The sequence below is a fragment of the Lissotriton helveticus genome, chromosome 3_1 (assembly GCF_964261635.1).
Source record: "Lissotriton helveticus chromosome 3_1, aLisHel1.1, whole genome shotgun sequence".
Taxonomy (NCBI): domain Eukaryota; kingdom Metazoa; phylum Chordata; class Amphibia; order Caudata; family Salamandridae; genus Lissotriton; species Lissotriton helveticus.
In genome coordinates, this window is record NC_136061.1 from 1,857,366,601 (window position 1) to 1,857,390,216 (window position 23,616).

The 23,616-nt window shown below is 45.2% G+C and overlaps 1 protein-coding gene across 1 annotated transcript in view; it reads right to left on the minus strand.

Moving 5' to 3' along the window:
* Window positions 1-23,616, minus strand: part of EPS8L2 (EPS8 signaling adaptor L2) — a 411,521-nt gene that overhangs the window by 109,601 nt on the left and 278,304 nt on the right. The window lies entirely within an intron of this gene.

The window sequence follows — 23,616 nt, forward strand, 5'->3', positions numbered from 1 at the left end:
AAAACATAACCGTATGTACCTTCCTGGGCACCAGTCCTATAAAAGGAAGTGGGGGGACTGGCCAAGTTAGGCAGTAAGTATGCAAGTGACATCATGACGAGTGCCAACACAGCACATAATATCACGACGCGTGACATCCCACATTATGGCATCACAGGACGTGACCTCACTGGAAGTCTCCACATTAGGATGAGTAGCGCTATAAAAGAAATAAAATAGAGCTATTGATATTGTTATTTCTGTAAATACTGGAACAGACCATCCCATCTGATATTCTTACAGTGAGTGCACTTGTATACAAGGACTGAAAAAAGTATCTTAAATACCTGTGAAGAGATAACAAGCTGTGTGCTTTTGTTCCCTCTCCATGAGTTTTGGGGGCAGCGGAAACCCTCTATCCCGCCCCCCCTTCCCTGTGGCCATCGCAGGACAGCAAATGCAGGGACCGTCGTCACACTACCCCCCTCCCCCCCCCCACCTCTCCCCCCCCCCCCCCTCTGCTTTTAACTACGGGCTGCGGCCATCGCGGGGCAGCAAACGGCCCGACCTCGTCCAGGGGCGGCAAAAGGTCAAGCTACGCCACTGCTTGGGCAAGCCAATTTGAACTGTGTTTGTGTGACTTTGTTCAAGATTATCATAATTTAGTATTGTTTGCCATCAGGTGGCCTTAAATTAATGTAAAATCGCTAATAAAAATCAAAATTGATCCATACAAGGGCTCCCAAAATTGGTTTTGCCCAATGCCCCAAAATCGTTAGGATGATACTAAGACAGGGACAGCACTGTAGGTTAATAGCGAAAATAATGTTCAGCACTTCACCAGCAGATGGCACTATAACACAATGCATGTTACAAGATAGAGCGCTTTCTGTTTTTTTACACGTCTAGCTTTGCATTGGCTCCTAGCGCAACGGTTCTTAAGCCAATACGTTTCGCTTATGGGAATCATTGGGTTTGTCAATGTTTTTTTTAAGTAAGTATAAATAAAAGGTAATTACTTGAATATTAAAAAGTTACATTTTGTTATTTGTGTCTTTTGTCTCGGTGTGTGTGTCACGGGCAGTGGTCGAAGTGGGGGAAAAAAGTAGGGGAACTGTGGGTGGAGAATCAGAGGGCAGAAAAAACCCAAGGATTGGGGCAGTGGGCGGAGTAAGAGGTGTGGCCAGAAGGAGCAAAACATACCAATTTTTAGTATTTGTTTTGCATTTCACTGACCAGTTACAGCTCATTACGTTATTTAATTCAAATTGACATTAAAATACATTCACAAATGAGATACGTATCCAATCACAGAATGTCCCAAATATGCTTCAAAGTGCTATCACAAGCCATTTGTCTCTCAGCCGTGCAGTTTCTGTCATCAGCGCTTTTCCTCCCCTTTTCCACAAAAGCAGTTCTCAATTGCTGCATAATTCCAGGGACTTCAAAGCAGACAGCGCATGTAAAAAGTGCCTGTGCATAAGCAAAGCGACTGTTAAGTTTGTGAACTTATTATGGTGTGCGTGCAAATCCTGCACTGCCGAGCCCTGATGAGTTGCAGCTACTACTGCTGAAACAAGGCCAATGGAGGTACCAATGAGTGAAGCGGATCGGCATCAAGGGTCCTGTGACCTGAGGGACAGAGTCACTGTTGCTCTAGGGTGTGCTTCTTCGTATGCCTGTCGACAAGAAGGGAGGTGAACTTTAGTATGGATTGCCTTGAAAATTAACCCACACTTGCCACCCCTAAGGTCCACCTGCTGATGCTAAGACACCAGGGCTTTTAAGGTATAATGGGGCCTTCTAAGGTCTCGCAGGGTATTGTGCTCTCAGGAGAGTGGTCTGGTGGACTGGTCATGAAGGCTGAACCTGGTTCCCCAGTTCCAAATTCGGCATCTTTGACCATAGTGCCACATCCTCTCCCCCAATGGACATCATACTGCCCCACTTAGAGAAAATCGCACTGCCTTCAACTACAACCAAATTGTGCCCCTCTATAAACACCTAGATGAGATTCAACTCAAAATTATATACTAGACAAGAGTAATATGCTGGCTGAAAAAAGTACCAACATTCTGGAAAAAGCAAACACTCATAGGGAATACAACTTAACACTTTTACACTCATTATTCAGAAATCATGAGCGTTTTTGCCTGAAAAGTTAAGCACATGACTCCAGGGCCCAGAAGGGACCCGTTTCAGTGTCCATTGCTTATATCCTTACAAAACGTAAGCAGTATGGTTTTAAAAGACCACATCCATGAACACAGAGCTGCAGTACACATTCTATGAACTAAAATAAGGAAAACCGCTGATATGGATCACATTAAACTTTTCCAATCCACTCATCAAGCAGGTATTGCAGTACCTCCAAGAATGGCGCACTTCCCCACTTGGGGAGTAATGCTGTTCAAAGAAAGATGAGAAAAGAAAAGTAGTGCTTCATTGGCAAACTCTGTAAAGTGAAACTTGTGTGTTTGGGGGTGAATAAAATCAATCAGGCCAATTTGCAACCACTCTCTCTGGCTTTATTTAGTTATGTATTTATTGTTCAAATTGTAAACTTTTTTTCTCTCCGAGGCTGCATTTTGGAGTAGAAATATGTCAGAAATAGACTTTTGCAGCAAAACCTCTTTTTTTGGATCCATTTCGCAGGCGAACTTGTGAAGGGAAGCAGAGGAAAGAAAAGTCACGGTTTTCACGAGGTGACCTGGAGCACGACAAAAATATAGAGTATAAGAGAATGAGAGGGGGCGGCTGCTACCTGTGGAGAAGGAGAAGTGGACACTGTCCTTGACTTCTCTGGCCAAGAAGGAAAAGACAGCCCTTTTCCTTCTGTGCCCACCCGTCCTTAAACAGCCACGAACGGCCGGGCTATTTCGGCCGCGTCCTGGGACGCATATCTAAAATAATAAAGTAGGGGAACGGACTGTAGTAAATTAAAGAAGTAGGGGCACACCGTGCCCTGCCGATCCCACCCACTTCGACCACTGGTCACGGGAGGTGAAAAAAGTAAGAACCACCCTGTAGTGTAGAGTGTGTATATTTGCCCTAGGGGATGTACAAGAGTGCTGAACTTCGACAAAGAAGGGCACTTTAAAGCGTTCATTTTAAAGTGGAAGTTTGCTGGCTTCCCGTTTCTTAAAAAAAAAAAAAAAAAAAAAAAATATATATATATATATATATATATATATATATGTATCTTAAATAGGCACTTGGATACATCTCTGCTTTTGTGTTATGGTGTTGTCTCGTTATCGTTGGCGGCATGTGTTACACTTGCATTGTCCACAATTCACATATCAAGTCTTTGCAGCGAAGTTCTACATAGAAAACAATGGAACAATCCAAGTCTTCTTTGCAGCAAAGTTTTAAGTGTGCCATATCAGAAGCGGCTCTTCTGTAATGGTGGCAGAGCGTCGCCTCACTCATCTGTCACAGAAACATTAAATGATAATAAGTCATAGTTTAATTTTTGTTGGGACTGCCTTACGCATGTTTGTAGTGCCGAGCGGGGCTGTGAGGAGTGGTGAGCACTTAGAAAGAAGTGCGCATGTAAAGTTTGGCCGGATGTCCTAGGCTGGCCAAACAGACATGCACATTTCTATTTCTCCAACCAAGCTGTATTCACAGCCGGGTTGGAGAAAAGCCGCAGGCTCCCAAGGACTGTCTGAGCAACAGAGCAGGCTGCTTAGACCAATCATGAGGCTCCTCTCATAGCACAAGAGCAGCATCTGGATTAGGTAGGGAGCCTGCTTTCCCAGAGACTGCTGGGAGAGCACCAAGGCCGGTGTCGAGGCAGTGGTTGCGAAAGGAAAGGTACATTTTTTAAAAACTATTATTTCCCCTCCTTAATACCCCCCGACCCCATCTGCCCCCCACTCACCCACTTTTGTTTTATGGCGACCGCAACTGGTGCTATTTGCTCAACCTTAAATTTCTGGCATTTTGAAAGAGGGCTCTTTAAACTATATAGTATAGCAAGGATTGCGAGAAACGCGGAAGTAAGTGGAGGGGTAGCAAAACAACTTTAGCCTAGCTTTCGTCTAAAGTGGGCTTGTTTCCAGATGATCAGGGGCGAAGGACAGGTAGGTGGTGTCATCTTTGCACTTTCCGCTTGCGAGGACCCGAAAGGTGCATGGGAGGGTGAGGTCAACGATGTGAGAAGAGCACCAAGGAGTAGAGGAGATGGCCTGCAGATGCACTCGTATGGAGAACTAGATTACACTTTTTTTTAAAGTACCTTCCAAAGTGCGTGGCCAGTTGAAGGACATTGGCCAGGGATAAGAAGCTGTACTTGGATCAAGCTCCAAGGCATGGAAAGGCAAGCAAAGCAGCCGCAGGAAGACTTGAAAAGTGAAAGCAGATGACGTCCTGACCAATGAGAAGCATGGAAATTAGAGCAACGTTGATTCCAATGATTGGTAAATACAGGTAAGTAATGGGCGGGGACTACGCCCCTTTTAAGATTTCATTTTTTGATACTAGAGATTTCGCAAGCACAGCACAAGCGCTGTGCAGGCGAACCCTAATTTCTCAAAAAGACCGGACCTATGCAATTTCTAGAATTTGAATCTCAAAAAAATACAAAAAGGTACAGAAACAACTACACATCCAATACACAAATTTCACAAAATAAAAGAAACAAAATTCGTATTTTTTTTCTAAAAGATGAAGCAATATGCTAGAAGTTAGCATTTCCCGTTGTCTTTTCTGCTCCTAATGTATGTTTTTCATCAGGGCATGCCAATATTTCAATCAAGGCCACCAATTGTTCACGCTAGATTCTATTTGCTGTACTTGTGCTGCTCCGATGAATGAAGCTATTGATACCAACTTTTTTTAAAAACAAACCAATTTTGAGCTTCCAATTTCAAATCCCCTACATTTACAGAGTGTTTTAAAATTTTACATTTTGCTTTTTTACGTGTATAAACTTTATTAATCTGTTAATATTATTTAATTTTCTATACCGAGTACGCGTGGCTGACACCCGAGATCAAGTTGTTTCAACTTATAGGACAATAGTTGCTCAAATAGCGCTCAGGCTTCCGGTGTGTGTAGCCACCTCTTGAAGGCAAAGTGCAACAGATGTTCAGACTTCTGAAGCCAGAGGCGTCATCTCCCAGCTCAGGAGGCTTGACTGGAACTTGCAGTTAGAGGTGAGGTTGGTCATTGATTTATACCAACCGGGATGTGTGCTACAATAAGGTTATAACTGTATGAGAACTGCCCACTGAATGGGTCCAACACAAGGGTGCCCCACAACTTTGAAGTACTTACGCTCATGGAGCATCGGGTTTGTCAACACAACCTGACAGGATATAATTATGTTCGGTATGGTGGAGATAAGAACATTATGTCCAGGCAGAAGGAACTGTTGCATCAATGTGATGAAGAGTTACAGATAAACAGAATATTCAGGTCGAGTAGTCATAGTCTCGGTGTGTGTGTGTGTGTCATGGGTAGTCACAGTGTGAGGTGGTTCCACCTGCCCAGACAGATACACCCCTTAAAAACCTGGTCTGTTTTTACACTCCGCCCTCCTCTAAGGACACTAGAGCATAAACCAACGCCTCGTACTTCCTGTCTTCAACCAAGCTACTAGTCAAAGATGATGCACGCTTGGTCACTGAATACTGGGACATAGAAAGAAAGCAGAAATAGCGTGGTTACTGCTAACCAGTCCTAACAGTACCTCCTTACACCATTTATTATCCCAGCTCTAACACTCTTAGAACAAAAGCAAACTATTCTAATAAAATCAAACTCCTTTCGTTTGGAATGCAAAAACGTATCCACGTATCTTAATGAAAACTGAAGCAATAATCCAACTAAATGTTCAGTACTGAATGAGGACTCTGGTTCCAAAACCTACCCCCATTGCGTCTTGCCATATACACTGTACCGAGAAACAGAGAGCAAGACCTGATCATCTGGCTCATCAACTATATCCATAATCGATTTGACAAATCAAGGTCGCTGTGAGTGGTTTGAGAAGCTGCCATCTGAAACCTGCAATGAAAATTGTGCAGAATGGTAATATTCCTGGAATCAAACATGTCTGAGGAAAACAAAAGGTTCTTCTACCAATAACGTCATTGGGAATTACCTTAACCATAGGCCAGGTCCAGTGTTATTAATCTCATTGTCTATGACATTGTGTTCTATGTCCATCACACCCTCGTTTCCCAGAGCCACTGATCCAAATTGTGTTAGCTGCATTGCAATCATGTCCATATTTTCTGTATTTGACCATTTACTTTTAATAGACAGGTGCCCTATCCATATTCAGAGTCACTATTGTATCTCCCTGAGAAAGACATCTTGTGTCGGTTAGAAGGGAGTCAGAAACCATTACATAACTTTCTCTAGCTAATCCATCACTTGTATTGATGGCACACATTTGATAATTGAAATTCCAGCCGTGGAGCCAAGTTCCCCAGGAGGCCCTTATGGAGGCTGTCCCAAAGAACCACAAATACCACTGCAGGCTAATATGCATGAAAAAAGATACCAAAAAGTACAGGCCCGGACAAACATGAACCCCACGACTCACATCCAACATTAATAGAAGAACACTTGCTATGGGCAATAATTAGCAGTTATATTGAACCACAGCCGGGCTCAAAGCCAGCAGCTTGCTCCTCCTGTTTTCTCCAACATTTCTAATAGTGTTGACAGATGGTGCCACAATTGATATTGCCTGAACACTATAAAGGCTACTCTCCCACAAAGGTCTGACACTGGGTACCAATTAATTGAAAGGCCTGGCCAGAAGAAAACCACGGTCTATCAGCAACCCATAGGGCTCACATTTCTTGTGCACCTCTTGAATGCCTAACTCCATCTTTAAAATACCGATGAAGCTGAACCCTCGAGTTTACAAGGACAATTATTGGGTGATTGGCCTTGAATTGGTAAACAACCTTTACAACGCAACTTTTACATCGCAGAGCCTTTACAACGCAACCATTACAACGCAAACTATTACAACGCATTGCTCTGGGGGGCGCTATAGGATAGGGAATAGGTTAATTTACTATTCAATAACCTTCCCTAGTGTCCACAGGGACTTGAGTGTGAATAGTAAATTAAACTATTCACTATCCAGCACCCCAAAGCACTATGCGTTGTAATGGACTGCGTTGTAATAATTGCGTTGTAAAGGCATGCGATGTAAAAGCATGCGTTGTAATGTCATACATCCCCTTGAATTCAATCAGGAGGTTTTCGAAATAGAGTGGTGCCTAATGAAAGCCGGCAGAGATTGGATGAGTCGGTCATGTCTCGTGTGCCTTACACTTGCCTAAGGAATCTCAATGCATGAACAAATGAATAAATACCGAGTTATATTGCCCAGTGGCTACCCAAATGATTGTCCTGGTGATCCAGGAATCCTACCAGTTAACAGAGTGGTCAAGAGATCCAGCATCCACTTATTATTCATCAGGAAAATACTGCCACCATGGAATACCATGGAATACATGCAGGTCACCAGATCTCTGGTTATGGCATGTCTGGATCACAGTTACATAACTTACAAGGGGCTCCCAAAAAAGCGCATTTAAAGTGCAAAATCAGACAGCCAGATTAGCACTGAATTTGGGGATACAAGAGCACATAGTCTTGAAAGCACTGCACTGCCACCTCAAATGGGATGACAAGTATTTTGAAGCATGCACAAGGTCAGCTAACTTAGGATAAATCTACATTTACCTTCTCAGCCTTTATGGAAAGTCCTTGTTTCTCTGATCAAGCAATTGAGCAATGCACTGAAAACCCGCCAATGGAATCTCAAGTGCCAAAAACATGGCAGTTCAGAATCTGGAGCGCTTTTAATACATCCTCGAGGGCACAGATCAAACCTTCTGGGTTACAGAAACAAATGTGTTAAACCACGTTGTTCAAATAAGCCTTTGCCTGCTTACTTCTATCATGGGGAAGGAATTTATGGTGCGATTTAACTCTTGGCGGCAAGAATACTCTGCTACAACGACGACAGGGTATCCTCACTGCCACAAATGTGGTCTGCCTGCTGCATTTAGATGCGGGAGGACTTTCGGCTTAATCACAGGGAGACTACTCTGTCTCCGCCGTGATTAACCCCCTACGACAACCCTGAGGAGCAAGGGCCGTCGGAGAGATGACTACATATCCGGCCACTCAATTTTGATGGGCGGACATGTGGTCATTTTTTTACTATTTCTTACAGTCAGATAAAACCTGGTGGTAAGGAACAGTAAAAGCATTTTAATGCTCCTCTCACCATGGCAGAATCCTCCCATGGTGAGAGGGGCATTACTTGTTTTCTTTACAAAAAGAAAATCCCGTTTCGGGACTTTCTTCTTGAAAACAAAAAAAGATTACTCTTGGTTACAGGGCTGTGTACTTTCGATGCAGCCCTGTAAAAAACAGTCAAATGTATTGACTGGAACCCCTGTGACGTTAGCTCCTGCCAATATCTTTATAAATGAAAGCGTTCAAGATGGTCATTTATAAATGTGAAATGCGTAGTAGTCTTGCCGTGGCAGATATAAAGTCCTCCGCCAGACCAATGGTGACTACTTTGTCTTCCAAAAATTTAATCGGGCCCTTAGTTATGACATATAGAGGGTCCAACTCGCTGCCAAACAGGCTTCTGAATGCCACCGATCTAATGATGCACAACCAGCCCTTCTTCAGCATTGGAAACCAAACCCTTGCCCAGGAATCAAACTCATACAAATTATTTCACTAACTCTATCTTTGTCCCTCATCACGTCCGATAACTTCATCCTGAAGCACTCGCTAAACCGATGCTGATCCGTAATCATAAAAGTGCTCCTCCTTCACCTCAAGGCAATATTTCCAGATCTCTATAAAACGCCCAAGGTAATGTAATGTAAGATTGGACCTTCTTTGTATCTTCAAGAGAAATAGTTCAATTTCAATTTTTTCCCGTTGTGGAGGATCTTCATTTCCGTTATTTTCTTCATCACACTACGTATGGCTAGAGATGACTTTACACTCTGAACAAGAGTTTTTTTTATTTCTTACCTTGCAGCAACCTTGGAAGATTTTGAAAACTTTTGATTTATCTTCAGCCCCATCCCATAATGTTGGCATCTTGAAAGATATCCAAATACCCAGCTCTATCGCCTTTTTCTGAGGTAGCAGTAAAAGGACAGCATGCCATCTTTAGTAGAAAAGGAGGGATGTGAGTGTCTCGTCAATGAAAGCTCCATCTCACGGGAACCAGTGGAACAAAAAAGCAGCGTATTCTTTCCAAGTGTTGGATTCTAACCTGGTTACATATTTAGTAGAACAGGCAGTCTCAGAAAGGGCACTTGGGAGTGGAGCTCTGCTGATAAACGAGTCTTCATCTGAAGTGGTTTCGGAGCTAAAATGAATCGATTTGGGCATGACACAAATTTCACAATCTGAACAGGGACAGGAATAAGCGTGAAACAAAGCAATGGCCCACTGAACAACAAAAGAAATCACACCCCTAGTAGACAGATGGTGAACCTAAATCAGTCATAAGCCAAGTGCAGAAGGGAGCAACGCACGGTGGTAACGTAACAGTCCAAATGTCCCCACTTCAGTAATAGACCGAAACCGACTGTAGCATTGTAATGCTTTTCAGTGACATTTCTGCGTGTGGTGACTATCTTTCCTGCAGCATAACAGATGCGGATAGTTAGGTAATTCATATGAGGGTCCTGGGGTTAGTAACAGAGAAATATATAACAAGATCTTTGGGTTTCGGGATTAAGGGATATGGAACGTATGTACCGCAGAAAATTCGGAACATGTAGGTTACCTATGGGATGACTGGATGCGACAGAACCTGTTCACTAGTTTATTGATACTACTCATCCGAGACCTGGATCCGAAACCTTGCCAGAGGCCTGCGTGAGTCTCCCCCTAGCAGGTCCTATCTTGTGACCTACTGTTTGAGAGCCACCCATCTGCTGAGCTTTGTTCCTCTCCTCTACTTCATTTTTATTTCATGAGCACTAAAGACCTCTGTGATTTCTCCCTTCACTCTCCTCTCTTTCATTGTATGCATTTATGTCTTTCAGCAAAAGGTCTTATATGCCGCTGCATTATTTTAGAAGCTCTGCCTTGCACTGTCTTCTATCTTTATCTTTTGAGGGATGTGACGGTGAGAACAAGTCACAGCACCACCTGGAATGTATCATCAGTGACTTATATGTGTAAATTAGAATTCGTTCTTGTCTACACATGTAACACCTGGTAATAAGCAGCTGTCACTGTGAAACATATAATGAGGATGAGGTCCCACAGTAAAACACGCTGTACTGCTGTTTCAGATACAAGGAAATACATTCACTTTTATTTTATTAATATTGAATCGCAGTACATTTTACAACATCATAAATTGGGATGACAGCTTGAAGATAAAATATTTGGTTGTGTATTTTGCTACCTTTGTACTAGTAATCATTCAGACTGGCACTGTTTTTATATTTTATTACTGGGCATATATTTATATAGTCGTAATGCATTGTGAATATATTGAAATCACTTAAAACATTTAAGTTGAGGAGGCTTCTGGTCTGAGAGGTCCCTATTTTTCTTTAGGACAACAGTGTCGAAAGTTCCAAGGACTGGGGTCAATCCCATCTTTCTTTAGAAACGTAATATAGGTTCCATGGATCTTTGTTGATAGCTGTATGAAACCTGCCATCTCATCAGTAACCCAGAAGACCAAAGTTAGGGGCTGGCCCTTTATTATTTCAGGACCCAAGTTCTTCACTCTCTTGACATCGTCTTCCTAAACTGAGCCTTTAATCTTCTCTCCATCAGGGTACTACTACTGAGAAGCTGAATAGTATGCCATGTCTTTAGCGCCTGTACCTTTACTTCACAATTCCTATGTCCTTTTTGCATTTTTTCCTTAAGCAACAAACAGGTTCGAACTGGCACTCTGTAAACCGTGTCTCCTTGTTGCAATTCCCTTGGTGTTACTACCTGATCTGCAGCTAGATCACCTTTTCCTACTGATCTTTGTATATCAGTTTCTTGCGGCATCAGATGTTATGATAACGTAACATAACAAAATGTAATGTAACGTAGCACAACATCACATAATATAACAGTTCAGCAAGACTAACTCCGAAAGCCTAAGGCAAATTGCTCTTTTCCTTCCAACCAGAATAGGCTGCTAGGTCTTCTGAAAAAAATCCATAAACATTACCATTTTAACTTGAACCAAATGCTCGAATTGAACAAGACAGTACCTATCTAATTCACTGATGCTTGAACCAAGGAGTGGGTGCAACAAAACATCCTCTAGCCACGAGTGCAGAATATTGTAAAATGGGAAACATCCTTTACAACGCAACTTTTACAAAGCAAGTCATTACAACGACTTGCGCTGAGGGCGCTCTAGGATAGGGGATAGTTTAATTACTATCCAACACCTTCCCTACTATCCACGGGGACTGGAGTTGGAATAGTAAATTAAGCTATTCACTATCCAGCGCCCCCAACGCAAGTCGTTGTAACGACTTGCGTTGTAAAAGTTGCGTCGTAATGGCATGCGTTGTAAAAGCATGCGTTGTAATGTCATACATCCTTATAAAATGGATCTATGATCAGTTAAGGCATGCAGCTTCCCATTTGTTCTTACCAATGAAGTCTGAGTGCTCAGAAAGCAACGCGTCCAGGATAGTTAGACAAGCAAAGTAAGGGCGGACCCTTTGAGTGGAAGTGAAAGCTCTATGGCTGCACTGCATCGATAGGGGAATTGTGACCTCCTCAACAGCCCTTTAGATAGGTCCACAAAAACAGAAGTACTATTAGTTACAGAAGAGCTTGAAGAAAGGGAGGTCTATTATCCATATATTATCCATAGTGGGATCAGTATATAGCTTGGACCAAGCCTCACCAATTATGTTCACAGTCCTGAAGACATCACGTGCTAGCATCAGGAGCTCTCAGTGTCAATGGTGCGGATGTCACCAAAGGATCAAGATTTTTCAAAGACTGAGGGACAGAGTGACAACACATCTCTTGACACTGAAGCAGCCCTAGAAGATTCCTTGGGAGCAGAGACGGTAAATGAAGGAGAGGGGGTGTGGCGGGGTCAGACACACGGAGAGCAAGAAGACCCAGGTAAAGGAAGTGCATGAGGGAGGGAGAATACGCAAAGCAAGATATTTATTTTACTCATACACGGGGATGTCAAAATAACAGACAGGATAGGAAAGAGTAAAGAGATGAGACAAATAAAGTGAGAGGTGGGGACAAGATGACTCAGGGAGATAGCAAGAGGAACAGAAGAGCGATAAAGGGAGAGAGGAAGTTTGAATGTGTGAGAGGACGAGTGTGAACGTATTAGAGTCAGTTAAGGAGAGAGCTGGAAGGGCAGACACAGGGGAGTGAGAGCAGATAAACAAGAGACAGAGGGAGAGAGTGATGCTCAGACAGAAGCAGCTCCTAAACAGTGACGCCGTCGAGCCGGATTAGTAACTACAACACATTAGTGAAACTATTGTGAGCTTAAAAAGAATGTCGGGTGGCGTCAGAAAATTACACTGAGAAATGCAGAAGCAGGTGTCACCCTCGGTGTGATCAGGGAATGTCTGCGCCACTGGTCATTCTTAATGTGAGCAATTCGTCACCCCGAGAAGCGTCCCGCCCCTGTCGCTGCCACACTTCACACCAAAGGTGCAAAAATGCAGCTTTTCTGGCAGAGCTCCTGCTGGGCCGGTAGCTGCAGCTCCTCAGAGTCACGTGAGGCGCTCCAGCCTATCACTCATCAGCCTGCCTGTGGGCGGTGCGCAACGAGGGCTGTGTGTCAAATCTATTTGATTTAATTCCCATAAACAGAAGAACGTGATATTTTTAATGTATCACATTATGATATTATTAGTGTAGAGGCGCAGTCTAGTGTACGCACGTCACGTAACCACGTGACGTGCGGTGATGACGTCCAGGCTGCGCGCGCAGCACAGCGGCATTGGCGCGAAAGCCTGGGAGAGAGACAGGAGGCTCGGCGCTCCTTAGTGCTGTTAAGAAATAAATACCACGTGAAATCCCAACTCCTGGCAGTGTCATTATTTGTGGTAATCCGGACGTTACAATGGCGACGAGGGTGGGATGCTAGACCCAGCCACCACAAATACCACACGACCAAGTGCCACCGAGAGAACCAACAACCCAACCGGTGCCCGGAAGACACGTGGCGAAGGAACAAGGCCACGGCGCCAGAAGGTTAGAAGGCGGAGGATCAGGAAAGACCCAGCCTAAAACGAACACACAGGTACCAGCCATAAGGAGCGTGGCAGAGCCCAGGGGCACCCCGAGAAGAAAAACGATTGCGCCGCCAGGACGGGGCATCGCCGGAGGAGCCCACGGTACAGCGCGTCCAAACCAGCGGGCACAAGGGAAGTGCACCAAAAGCAAACAGCATCAGGAGAAACAGAGAGACAGCGCTGGATCCCCCACCAAAGAGCGAGGGGGCGGATGCAAGCAGTCCCCAGTCCCGCACAAGTAAGGAAGAGCAGGATAACGCTCCAGGCAGCCCCAGGACCCAAGGGAGCACGCTATCCACGATCAAAAGCGAAAGAATGTGTGCGCAGGCAGGATACGCGATGGCGCCAGTGCAATTCCTACCCAGACCAGGAGAACCATTAATGAAATGGGAGGATTGGAGGGAGTACATAGACACCTACATAGGAGTATTGGAGGACGAAAGTGAAGAGGTGTTCAACTCCAAAAGAAAAAAACGAATCCTACTACTCAACCTAGGCCCCGAGGGCCTGAGAATATACAAGAGCCTGGTGCCAAAGGAAAGAGGGAGCGCGGACGACGACGTGTACGCTCATGCCATCGATGACCTTAACGAACATTACAGGCCGGCAGTGTGCGTGTCGGTGGACAGGTTTAACTTTCAGCAAAGGAAACAACGCCCAGGCGAGACAGTGGAAGAATATGTGGCTGCCCTGAAGAGACTGGCGTCCACGTGCAAATATGACAATTGGGAAGAAGAGTTTATCAAGGACCAAGTGGTGATGCACACCACGTGCACAGCTGTGCAAGACAAACTGTGGGCCAGCGGGAACACCACCTTAAAAGAAGTGATGGTGATCGTCAAAAGAGCAGAGCTGGCACGCAGGAGTGCGGAAGCAACGAGGAAGGAGACGGCGGCCACCACCATGGTGAACAGAATAGAAGATGAGGAGCCGCGCAGAGACTACAAGTACAGAGGAGCGGCGGCGAAAGGACCCCACAAATGGAATGGCAACCCTGGCCCGCCGGGAAAACAAGCGGGAAGCAACAAGAGGTCATGCTACAGATGTGGGAGCTGGTCCCACGAGGCGCACGACAGAAAATGCCCAGCTTTCCGCGCCAAGTGCATGTACTGCGGGGTCGTAGGACACTACGAGAAAGTGTGTCGGAAGAAGGCATCGAAGAGCGTAGTGAAGTATGTGGGACAGGACAGTGAAGAACAAGAAGAGGACGCAGGAGAAGACGTCGTCACAGTCATTTATATCGAGGACCAAGTACTAGAGGTGGATGACCGAGTGATGAGTGTTGATGGCAAGAGGACAATGAAACCGGTCTTGGAGATGTCGATAGGAGGAATACCGATAAAAGTGGTGGCGGATACGGGCTCGCCCTTCACCATTATCCAGAGAGCAGTATGGGAGGAGTGTTTCGCGCCGAATCTCGGCCCGGAACTGGAGAAGTTAGACATCCGCCCCGTGACGTACAATGGTGACCGAATACCCATGGCAGGATTCAGGCCATTGCAGTTCGAGTTCAGAGGCCGTTCAGCGTTTTGCAAACTCTACGTATCGGAGAGAGGACCCTCGGTCCTAGGATGGCTTGACCAAGGCGACCTGGGCATCAAGCTGGATCCGGGGGGCAAGGAACAGATACTACTTACGGAGCTGGAACCCTGGCCTGACCTAGAAAAGTGGAGAGGAGAGTATCCCAAAGTGTTCGGAGGCACGGTTGGAAAGATGGAGAAATTCGCTCACAAGATAATTCTGAAGGAAGACGCCGTGCGTGAGGAATGTACCATTGGCGGTGAGAGATGCGGTGCAAGAGGAGCTACAGGATCTGGAAGGGAAAGGGATCATCGAGCCAATCACATGTGCGGAGTGGCTTGCGCCCCTGGTAGTAGTGATGAAGCCAAGTGGGAAAGTCAGGTTGTGCGTCGACCTACGCGAGCTGAACAAGAGCATCGTGGTGGAGAAGTTTCCCTTACCCAGGATCGAGGAGATGTTGGCCAGAACCAAGGGGGTCAAATGGTATTCCACCATCGACTTGACCTCCGCCTACCACCAAATAGCACTGCACCCGGAAAGCCGAAAACTCACTTCATTCATCACCCCGTTTGGGTGCTACCAGTTTTGCCGCATGCCGTTTGGACTGGCATCGGCGGCTGCGGTGTTCCAAAAGTTAATGCACCAACTGTTTAAGAACACTGATGGCATCCAATATTTCCAAGATGACATCTTGGTGATGGGACGAGACAAGCTGGATCATGACAACAAACTTGGGAAAGTACTGAAGATTCTCGAAAGTAAGGGCCTCACGGCCGAGTGGTCCAAATGCCGGATAGGAATGGAGTCCGTGACCTACCTAGGGCACGAAATTGGGGTGCGAGGGATTACCCCGAAAGCAGACAATGTGAGAGCCACTTGCGAAGCCCCACCGCCCTCCAACAAGGAAGAAGTCCGATCGTTCCTTGGAATGGCGGAATATTACAGTAAGTTTGTGCAGCATTTCGCCTCAAAGACCCACCACATGAGGTTGCTGACAAGAGACAACACGGAGTTCAGCTGGTCGAAGGATGCACAAGGTGAATTTGATGTCATAAAGAGAGAAGTGGCTGGAGCGGTACCACTGCAAGGATATGACCCCCAGGGCAACACGGTGCTCACCACTGACGCCAGCGACAAGGGGCTGGGAGCAGTCCTGATGCAAGATCGGGGTCAAGGGAGAATGGAAACGATCAGCTTTGCCTCCCGCACGCTGAGCGAAACCGAAAAACGGTACAGTGTGATCGAAAAGGAAATGCTGGCAGTTGTGTGGGCCATGACCAGATTCAGACAGTTCCTGTGGGGCACACGGTTCTTGTTGAGAACAGATCACAAACCCTTACTAAAGGTGTTAACATCCAGTGGACACGCGAGTGCTACACCCAGGATCGCAAAGATGTAGCTCAAACTGCTAGAATTTAGATATGATGTGGAACACATCCCTGGCAGCAGGAACAAGGTGGCGGACTATCTGAGTAGAGCGGCGGCCATGGACCAGAGCGGTGAAGACCAAGCATGGACGGAAGAGATGGTGGCGCTCACGGAAGACCAAGAAAAGACCGTAGGACATCAGGAGTGGAAGGAGGCATATGGAGAGGACCCGGTCATGGAAGAAGTGAAAGCGTGCATCACAGGAGGATGGCCAGACAAGAGACAAACCCGGGGGCACCTCAAACCATATTTTGAAGTCAGAGAAGAGTTGTCGATGGACGACCTAGGAGTGTTTGTTTACAGAGGGGAGAAGGTCATCCCCCCAGCAGGAATAGTCCCCAAACTATTGGACATGCTCCACGAAGGACACTTGGGGATAGGGAAATTGAAATTGAGAGCCAAACAAAACTACTGGTGGCCAGGGATGGACGTAAGGGCCGAAAGGCACGTCAGGGAATGCCAACAGTGCCAAGGGGCAGACAAGACACTCAAACCCCTACGCCCTGCTCTTGGAAAGTTCGAGCTCCCAAGAAACCCATGGGAGGAATTATCAGTGGACATCCTAGGCCCGATTCTGGACAAGCAAGGGACCCAGAAGTACGTATGTGTCCTCATGGATAGATATTCCAAGTGGCCGGAGCTGAAAATAGACGAGAGGATGGACACAGAAACAATCATGAAGTTCCTGGCTGACACATTCGTGAGGGAAGGAATCCCCAAGTCCATCTTAAGCGACAATGGCCCCCAATTCAAGTCAGAGAAATGGAAGGAGTTCATGCAGAGAAACGGCATATCAGTGAAGCACACATCAATTTATCCACCTGCTGGAAACGGACTGGTGGAAAGGTTTAATAGAGTGGTGATGGGGTCAGTCCAAGCAGCTATTTCCAACAACAAGGACTGGGAAAAGGAGATATGGCACTTACTTTGGGCGTATAGGATTACCCCCACAGGAACAGGGTACAGCCCCTTCCAGATCCTAAGGGGCCGTGAACCCTTCACCCAAGACAATCGAGTGTGGAAGGAAAAGACTATAGTGAGTGAATGGTCCCCAGCAGTGGTGCGAGCTAACTTGGAAAAAGCTCAAGCCATTTACTCAAAACATTACAACAACCGGAAGAATGTGAAGGACACACGTTTGGAAAAAGGAGATTGGGTGCGAGTTAAGTTGGCCACTCTACAAAGAAAAGGCGACAGCAAGTACAGCAAGCCTATGCAAGTCGAGGAAGTGCTGGGCAGAGCAGCTCGGCTAAGTGATGGGAACGTGTGGTCGATGGATCGCATGGCAAGATGTAACAAAGTGCTTAGTTGGGACCGAGTGGGAGAAAATCCAGAAAATGAGGAGGAAGAATTGGGTGAACAAGGACATTCAGAGACAGAATCAGAGGAGAGAGACCGAGAGCAGCAGGGAGAGAGGACTGGCGACACCAGCCAGGCAAGGGGAAGTGAAGACAACCGGGACAGGAGAGAAAGTGATGCGGACGCACCAGGAAGGGAAAGGTGCGGTGAGGAAATTCAGGAAGGAACGACCGCGCCATCCCCAGTGAGACTGACCCAGAGGGGGAGAGCAGTGGTCAAGCCTGCATGGTTCCGAGACTTTGACATGAACGGCGGACTGTGAGTTAACAGTTTCATTATTGGGAAAAAAGGGGAGATATGTAGAGGCGCAGTCTAGTGTACGCACGTCACGTCACCACGTGACGTGCGGTGATGACGTCCAGGCTGCGCGCGCAGCACAGCGGCATTGGCGCGAAAGCCTGGGAGAGAGACAGGAGGCTCGGCGCTCCTTAGTGCTGTTAAGAAATAAATACCACGTGAAATCCCAACTCCTGGCAGTGTCATTATTTGTGGTAATCCGGACGTTACAATTAGCATAAATGATTGAACATCATTCCGGCATAGACCGACCAGCCAATACTCTGATGAAATGATTGCTCTATAATAGTCCACAAGTTTGGCGTGATGTGAAGGGAAGGGGGACAGGAATAAGCATATAACAAAGTAATGCCTCAATGCACAACAAAATGAATCAGGCCCCCCCCCCCTCCACCCCTAGTAAACAGATCCTCCCAAGGAAGTACACGTTAGCTGCAACTGGGGATAGATAACTTGTTACAAATGCATCTACTATTCCTAGAATAACATGACTACAAGCCATGCTCTCAAAGTAATGCAGTAAAGGTTTTGCAGCCATGACTGCCAGTTGCTGCTTTTGGGTTACATCTCAATATCACTCACCACAGGGCTATATACTCTCTATGAAGGAATTGATGATGAATCAGTCCCAAAATCCATTCTTTGAGAGGAATCCATAGTTAGTTGGTACACTCTCTTCCAGTCAGATACCCAAAAGACCCAGACTACTTTAAAAAAGAGTTTGATGTTGGCAGCAGTATAGCTCTGCAGTGTCACCCCCTCCAACCTTTCAGTACACATGGTAGGTAACAGCCCTATGGTCCTCGGACTGCTTCATGAACCTTAGCTTTTAACGGCTCCATTATATGTGAATGTTGGAACTGGCTCTTTATCTTAGACAACATCCCAAGAAGCGATAATCAAAATTCATGAATTGTTTTGTCATTGAAATTACCAAAAGTTTTGTTCTACATATTCTTCTCTTCCAGTTGTCCTAGTTGTATCCTCAAATAATCGTCTGCTCCATAATAGGCCCAATCTTCGAACGATTCCTAATAATGAGAATAATTATTTTTTGTATATTGAGTTTTAAATCGGATTCCTTCCTAAGTGCTCTAAATATCAGATTAGACTATTGCCTAATTTAATGTTAATCAATTTTCAGACCTGAAAATGTGGATCGTGCCCGTATTTAAAAGTGGTGACGTGCTGACAACAGATGATTTCTATGGTTCACAAGCCTGTGCATTATTTGTTATAGAGCTATAGACCTGGACGTATAAGAGTGCCAGCATATAACAAGAGTTAGAAAGCATATCCAAGAGGGGATTCCTTAAGAATAATTAGAAGTTCAGATAGGGGGCTATTAGGGAAGAGGTAGAAGTGCGGAAGAAGGAGAGACAATGCAAGAGAGAGCTATCATTAGACATAAGAGGAAATGTAAACTAGGTTTGTCACCGGGAAATGCGCTGATCTTAGCTTTTCTTCCAGAAAATTAGAAAGGTAGCTAGCACTTGATTCTTGCTTGGTCTAAAACATGGAGAGAGTGCCAGAGATTATTTCTATGACCGTTGAACCCACCAGAAATGGAGGTCACATTATCCGAATATGGGTGTTCGTGAATGGGCAGCACTTGGTGCAGTGCTTGAACTGGAAAAATAGAAGTGCAGGTACTCTATAGCAGAGTATCTTCTTGTTTCTGAGAAGTACAGGTACTCTCCAATTAAAAGTATAGCATTTCTATTGAGAAGTGCCGGTACTCTCCCTCCCACAATAAAAAAGTGGCGGTACTCCGTACCGGACAGTACCGGCCCATTTAAAGGACTGACTTTGTGTCATCAGAGAGGAGCAAGGTTTTTTCTTTGAATATCGGGTAATTGGTGTTAGGAAATTGGTATTATTGGGTGATCAACGTTTACAATGCCCTTGCATAGTCTGGCATAAGGGAAGAACCACTCTGAATCCTAGATAACATGAACATCTTCAGTTATATTCATTTTACCACTAGCTGACAATGGGAATATTGCATATATGTTCACTGATTTTGACAAGCTTTCTACCAAAGACATCTATTTTAGGTGTTACTTTGTGAAAGTCAGTGCACATAAGAACATCTATGAATTGGAAGAAATGTATGTTTTCTTGAGTGGCAAGACTTTGAGAGAATCAGTAGGACAAGTTTCTCAAGGATGGAGCAGCAACTTTGGCCAGTAATTCATCAGCTTGATATTGTGTCAAACTTCCTGATGGCATCTGATGGAGGGCTACACGCGGACATCCTTCTCAGATCCTATTTTGTTTTAGCAAATAATGAATTTACATCATGCTTCCCTGCCATCTGAAACATCAGCATAGGAAACTCTCAAAAGACAGGCTAATGTCTCAAACATCAATGCAAATGTCAAGAGTGAACACAGACAACCATGCCTGATGCCCCACTGAACTAATCAAAGGGAGGAGATAATAGTTCATCACCAACCACCCAACACCTGTGTTGGACCTGTCAGCCATAGGGTGGTCTTCCCCCAAACCTTTTGCCTTACTCCTCCATTTTTGGCTGCTCTCTTTCATGTTGGCCTTAGGACTCTGTGCACTTTACCACAGCTAATCAGTGCTAACTTGTGTGTGCCAATTGCCTCATTTAATTTACTTATAAGTCCCTAGTTCAGTGGTACAGCATGTACCCAGGGTAGGTAGATGACATGCTACTAGTGGGTCTGCAGCACTGATTGTGCCACCCCGTTAAGTAGCCACTTCAAACATGACGCATGCCTCTCAGTGCAGCTTGTGTGTGCCGTTTTAAGTTGACATTTTGACCTGGTAAAAAATAACTTTTGTGAGGCCTAAACCTTCCTTTTAAATACATCTAAGTCACCCCTAGGGAAGGCCCTAAACAGCCCATAGGGCAGGGTGCACTGTATTAAAATAGTACATGTACATTTAAGTACATGTCCTGGCAGTGAAACCCTCTTAAATTAATTTGTTACTGCTGCAAGGCCTACCTCTCCCATAGGATGACATTGGGTTACCTTATTAAATTTAAAAAGAGATAACTTTAAATTGGGAGCATGTAGTAATATCAAGTTTGGTTTTCTAAAGAATTGTAATTAAAATCCCAATTTAATGGTAAAGTGGGATTTAAAGTTTTGAGAGTGCCACTTCTAGAAAGCTGACATTTTATTGTCCCAACCATTTTGCCCCTGCAGCCTGTATCCTGGGTCACATGACTAGGTTTATCTGGCAGCTGGTTTTTGTGTATTGCTCCCAGACTGTGAGACAAAGGGGGAATAGGTGTTGGTAGCACGGGCCATCTCTGACTTGTTGAGGGGGAGGAGCTGCCACCTACCCTACTTGCACATCACAAAGGCTCTGCCAGAGCACACTCACACAGAGATTGACACTAGTCTTTGGTTTCCCCAGACAATCCGGGCCCAAGGCAGGGATGCAGGAAATTGCAAACACCTTTAAACATCCAGAACCTTCTCCTACTTCAAAGCTGGCACCAAGTATGAATAATTGGAACAACAGGCCCAACACTTCAGTTCACATCTGGTCCTGTAGAAGACTACGCTGCTTCCCTTTAACCAGGCTGACTGAATGGAAAGAAAAGGAACTGCACCTTGAACCCAGGACCTCCAGAGTGACTCCAAGGGCTAGTTCGCAGGCCTCCTGATTAGAACCTCAGGTATAGACAAGGCTCAAACCACCTTGAACCCTGCACCTGGATGCTGTCTGCTATGTGACTTGCCCCCAAGTGGTGCCAACCCAGCCCTGGGCTCTTGGAAGTAGGCCTGAATGTGCTCTGCAAGCCCAGCTGTGGTCCAAGCAGAACCAGAGCACAACAATTAATCGACTCGCAGCTCCGCATCAAAACTGCTGTTGTGTGATGCATGTGTGGTGCAGGACCCCACAGCAATTTGTAACCGCCACTGCATGATGCCTCCTCGATAGCAGGACCTCGTACTGCAGCCCCTCAACTTCTTGGAACTGCCATTACACAACACATCCTCAATGCAGGATCTTGCATCACAACCCCACAGTTCCCCAGAAATGCAGCAGCATGACACATCCTTGGCACAAGACCCCGCATCGCAGCCCATGAAAACCGCCGCTGCACAACTCATCCTCTACGTGGGATTAAACAGCGCTCTGCAACCAGGAGCATGCTTCATTCCCACCCTCTTTTGGGTTGGCTTGAACTTGTGACTTAGTCTCAGTCAGAGGGACCAGATAACCACAGTTGGCACTTTGTGCTTTTAGGCACTATTTTCAAGTAAACTTCTAAAATTACATATCTCTGGGTCTACTCTGGATTTTTGTAGTTTGGTCTTAAATAATGTATACATTTTACTCTATATTTCTAAATTGTGGTGGAATTTTTCTTGTGGTGCATTTTCAAATCATAAGTGTTTGAATTGTTGCATAAATACTTAACAGATTGCATCTAAGTTAAGCCAGACTGCTTTGTGCCAAGCTACCAGAGAGTTAAGCACAGATTACTTAGGGGTTGCTTGCACCTTCACCTTAGCAGAAATTGTGGTTGCTGCTTGAGTAGGGTTTTACTCCCCTCAACCAGTACCCTAATTTCCTTCAAAAGGTCAAAAAGGACTGTTCAAGCTTATATATTCTGCAAAGGTATAAACTCCTTAGAAATGCAACTGAAGGCCTTTTCTGCAGCATCGCTTAATCACTCGGATGGGTCTGTGATATAATTTCCAGGATGGATTTGTGGAATAATCTCCAGGATGAATCTTGGCTAATACTAAAAAAATAATTGGACATTCAAAGAGGTTTACCTGCGATCAAGCCTAAAGCCTAGCAATCCTCACTTCTTCTCTCATGAGAAATCCACCTATTTGATCTCTGCCTCCTCCCACCATTTTCACACTGAAGTGTACTGCCTTTAATACTAGGCCTGGGCGGTAAATTCCACCATATTCGAGGAGTTTGCAGAGTTTTCTGCACTCTGCGGAGAACGTGGATTTATGAAATACTCCACTCCGCGTAGAAGGGTAGAGTTTTTTCCTCACTCAAACAGTCTAGTTGCAGAGCGTGAATGAGGAAAATCCACCTCCCGCCAAGATTTCTGAACGTGAAGGTCAGATTTCGCAATGCGGGTAGTTGCAGATGACTGCCCGAGTGGCAAGAAAAGAAGCAGCATCCTCTTGCAGTGATCATGGTGCCATTTGTGCTGATTTTACAGTGTGGGACAAACACCCTAGCACTGAAAATCAGCTTGAACGGCATGACCAAACGCACTTTGCCGCTTGTGTTTTTATGGTCACTTTGCGGAGTTCCACTGAGCGGAACTCCACCCATACAATCTACAAAATTCGTGGTAAACAAATGAACTCCAATACATTTCTATCCAGTTAAGGACACTGATGGTAGCCTAAAAAAGAGGGATCATAACAGCACAAGCTTCAATATGAATAAAACGCTTCATGTTGTGTTGAATTGGATAACTACACACATACGGATGCACGTGACATTATTTGGTTTCTTCATTTATTTGATCAAAACGGGTATTTATTGATCAGATCTTTATACTTGAGACGACAATCCAATACTACGGTGACGGTATAATAGAGGAGACACAATTACTTTCTAATGCTGTTCACAGTCATGACAGCGTTCTGAAGGGCCATGGTTAATGTCACTATAGGCATCTGGAAAGCATGATTTCGGACACTGTAGCTGTCTAATGGGGCATGATGACTGTCACACGCTGTCTGATGGGGAATGGTAAAGGTACTGACAGGGATGATCTCTGGCACAGTTATAT